Consider the following 4,878-nt stretch of genomic DNA (forward strand, 5'->3'; position numbering starts at 1 on the left):
CCCTTCTCCTTGCGGACTCAGGGCGGCTGACAATCAATTAAAAACACCACTAACAATCACAAGTTAAAATTAATTAAAATGAAATATTTAAATTGTCTAATTAAAAAGTAATTAAAAACCCTCTAAAAAACCCCTCTTAAAAATTATCCTAGGCCAGTCCCGCTTGTTGGAACAGCCATGTCTTGAGGGCGCGGCGGAAAGACACATACAATCAAAAGAAGAGTGAAAAAGCTATTGATAAACATTTATCAATAATAAAGGATCCACAAAGTGCTGTAGTTTTAATTGGTTTTTCTTTGGTTATTCCACAGCCCTATGGTAGAATTTTAATCATTTTTTTCATATGTACACTAAATACATGAACAAAAATAAATTACAATATAATTCTGTTCACAACCTGATGTCCAAAAAGGAGCAGAAAAGTTTGTGTGAATGTTCATTTATAGGTTGGAATTTATGTTGCCACCAAATGTCTAATTCCATGGAGCATCTGTGCACATCATAATCTTCTGGGTGTGATATTCATTGAGAAACAAGGGTATTTGTCCCACAATACAAAATACAAAACAAAACAGGCAGAGTTCAATCACACCACTGTGGCTGCTATCTTGACCATGGCCTGGAGATACTTCCACTGAGAGAGGTCATGTTGAATGCAGAAACATCCAGATGAGCATTTTTATTTATTATTTATGGGTAGTCCTCGACTTATGACCATAATTGAACCAAACTTTCTGTTGTTAAGTGAGAAAGTTGTTAAGTGAATTTTGCCCCCTTTTACGACCTTTCTTTCCACAATTGTTAAGTGAATCACTGCAGTTGTTAAGTTAGTAACACAGCTATAATGTGAATCTGACTTCCCAATTGACTTTGTTCGAGGTGGGATTTGATATTAATCTATCACCCCAATCACCCTGTACACACTATGAGGGCAGGATTAGCAGCATAATACATTCTGCCTTTTCGCCATGCTTTTTCTTTTTGATGCAAAATTTAGATGCCTTAGGATTTGTGTTTATTGGTATTAAATAAATATGCAACTATTTACTTCTAGTACTTGACAGGAGATTTCCTTGCAACCCTTCTATTAGCATATGTCGAAAGAAATGGTACATGAAATTATTTCCAATCTTTCTTCTGGAAATGTGTCCAGTAAAAATGGTTTTCCTTAGTAACACAATATCTTCCTTTTGTAACACTTCTTGAATGATTGTCTTCAAATATAATCTTCCCAATGTTTCTATTAACAAATTTTAATTAAATATTCAGTAACAATGGTCATTCACTTAACAAAATAAAACTAAGAAGAATGATTGAATTCTTGGGCTAAGTGAATACAATTTTATTTCACAGGACTTCTTAACTATCCCTGCCTTTTATTATTACAGAATAGTGTATAATGTTATTTATCATGAATATCTAAAAGCATAGTAGATAGCATTACATCTAGCATTACCCATCACAATATAGGTAGTCCTCGACTTATGACCACAACTGAGCCCAAAATTTCTGTTGCTAAATGAAACATTTGTTAAGTGAATTTTGCCCCATTTTATGACTTCTCATGCCACAGTTGTTAAGTGAATCAGTGCAGCTATTATTAAATTATTAAGTGAACTTGGCTTCCCCATTGACTTTGCTTGTCAGAAGGTTGCAAAAGGGGATCAGATGACCCCAGGATACTGCAACCATCATAAATACGAGTCAGTTGCCAAGCGTCTGAATTTTGATCCTGTGACCATGGGGTTGCTACAACAGTTGTAAATGTGAAAAATGGTCGTAAGTCACTTTTTTCAGTGCTGTTGTAATTTTCAGTGTTCACTAAATGAACTGTTGTAAGTTGAGGACTACCTGTAGTAACGTGAATATCCAACTGGGCATTCACTAGAATGCATGCCTGGCTTGTACATATAGCTCACTATGTGATTTCGAACCAAATGAAATTAAGATTGCATTGACAGATATATTTGCTTTAAGCAGACCCTTCCTGAAAATCTTCCTATTTTGAATGGTCTATGTATTCAGATGGATGCCTGAACAGAAATGTAATCATCCTAGAAACTTATACAAAAATCTTAGACAAAATCTGGTTCTTAGAGTAAGAAAGACCACTGAGCAGCTACCAAGCCATTTTTTTATTTTTTTTAAAAAAATCTACTTGGTTTGCTAGCTAAATATTAGTAAAAGAACAATATCCCCTAGAATGTTGGCGGGTCCCTTGAGGATAACAATATTTTCTCCCTTTCTTATTCCCTTGAGGAAGAATGTCTTATATTTAAATTAAGATTGATGAATGTAAACAATTCGTGCAAAATAGAGGTGGGGCTATTTCCTTTTGAGAAAGATCAGTGATATGTGAAATAACTTTCTGTGCACTTAATTTTAATGCCAAATGAGGCTGTCAGTTTCTGTTTCTATATCCTGCCTCAGCATTTTTGCACTTGGAAGGAAGGAAGTGGCCCACAAGTGAGTGAAACAAAAAACTGATCTATTTATCATTTTCATTTTTCTTTTTAAAAAAAACAAAAAAAGAACAGCTTTTGGGGCAAAATTATATTTAATGCTCCTTCCTACAACATGCTATTTGTTGACCCTTAATTTGCCCTAGGATGGCAATATGATCAACACAGATTTCAGGTAGATAGACAATAAAATGGAAAGTTTCCATTTTTATCATTGACCCCAAAAAAAATCATCCTCCCCATCAAAGAATAAGCACTAAATGGGTTATTTTGGATGAAGCCAAACTTCAAAGAGCTAAAGGAATTCTCAGGGGAGTAGGCTTAGGGGGAAAAACAGAATAAAAGGAAAAGTGTCCTCTTTTCTATTACAGGTGCTTATGGGGATCCATCTGGTTCAGATGTCACATAGAAAGATGGGGCAAATTGTAGATAGCCCGTGGTGACACCAATACTGCTCCTTTTCACTGTTCAGTGGTTTTCTATACTAAGCTCTGCCATATATAAGAAATATTTGCCTCTACAGAAAAGCAGTCAGAAGCACTCTCTTACTGACCCCAATTTCTGTCTATTGTTCAGAAAAAAAGGTTCCCTAGTGAGGCCTGGTAAGAAAGGTGGGGTCCATTCTGTAGATTTGCTGCAAAGATGGGACTGATTGTCAAAAATATGTCTTAAGATTTATGGGACAGTTTACATGAAGTTTATTGCCTTCTTCTAAATAAGGACCCTTAAACTGAGATTACCTAGTCTAATGCTTCAGTGATAATACATTTACAAAGAAGCAAAAAAAAATAATTTAATTAAATTAGAGGGTTATGGGGGGGGATGCTGATAGAGGAACTCTGAAGGGGAAGAGGGGAAGGAACAAAATAAAAAAATGAATGGCAGCGAGAAGGGCAGAGAAAGACAGAGAGAAGGAGGAAGGTCAAGGATAGGACAGATGAAGAGATGGCTTCTAAATCTTGCCTGAGGTTTATCTTTTGAAACTTCTGCTATCTATTTGTTTGCAAGGCTGAATTTACACACCTTTAAGCTTCTCTGGAAAAAAAAATCACATTGCTATTCCTGCTCCCGAGAAAAAATATTTGAAGAAAGAGCACTATGGATGTAGTATGTTGCTCAGTTCTTTCTTGAAGATTAAAATCAGTGAAACAAACAAATTTTGTACCAAGAGCAATGTCTGGGAGGAAATTCTGGAGCAGTCAGTCAAAGTTTTATGGAGGTGTTAAGAAAAGTAGGCTTTGCTGAAAGTTTCAGAAACTTTCCATTTACAAATGTACACAACCTTCTATAAACTATTAGATAGTGATAAGATGGTAGTATAAAGTTAAAACAACATTTATGCAAAAAATCCACACTCTTATATTTATAATATGGTTATTGCTCAGACACCCCATTCCCTGATAATACTTTTACTGTATTTCCAGTATATTGTTTTCCCCATTTTGATGGCTTTACGTTTGTGACAGTGAATTGTTCATTTCTTCATCACTGTTGTTATTGTCATTACTATTGTTGTTATTATTTTAAGACTATTTCATATTCTCTTTGTTATAGTTATTTATATTTTATAAGATATCTACTAGCTTCCAGGTAGAGAGTACCTTCAAATAAAGAATTCACTGTCCTCTATAGAGCACAACATTTTTCCTTGCTGAATTTCTAGGTTTACACCCCTAATTTTCCTGATCAAGCTGAATTGAGGTTTCTTTTTGTGCCCAAGTTCTTAATTTGCTCAAGAACAAAAGAATGAGAGGTGATTTCTGAAGAATATGATAGCATGAACTTGCTGATCAATTACATATATGCAAATGCATGCAAATGTTAATATTTTAGCTTTTTTAAATAGCAGTGATATAATTTAATGTTCTAAAACCAGAAGGAATAGATGTTTCAACTATTTTTTTAATTAAAAGTTTTATAAAAATTACAATATAAACCCCCATACCCCCCCAAAAAAAACCCTCCCTCTCCCCCACTTCCCAGAGCTGAACACAGGGTTACAAATATAATAATCATAACATTAACCAACTATTTAAATAACCAAGTCCATAACGCGCTTTAACTCCCTTTTAACATAAATTTAAACAAATTAAAATTAAACACAATAATAAACAAATTAACAACCTAATTGTTAAACAATACAATACTAATACTAAAATAATAATAATAATAATAATAATAATAATAATAATATAATAATAATAATAGTAATAGTAGTAATAATAATAATAATAATAATAATAATAATAATAATAATAATAATAATAATAATAATAATAATAATAATAATAATAATCTAAAATTTACTCATAAGCCAAATGGAACTTTTTAGTCCCATATTTATTCTGAATATAATCTATCCATCTTCTCCAGACCGAAGTGTATCTTTCTTGTGATTGATCCTTCAAATAAGCAG

Source organism: Protobothrops mucrosquamatus, unplaced genomic scaffold, assembly GCF_001527695.2.
Source record: "Protobothrops mucrosquamatus isolate PMUCROS unplaced genomic scaffold, P.Mucros_1.0 scaffold_161, whole genome shotgun sequence".
In the NCBI taxonomy this organism is placed as follows: domain Eukaryota; kingdom Metazoa; phylum Chordata; class Lepidosauria; order Squamata; family Viperidae; genus Protobothrops; species Protobothrops mucrosquamatus.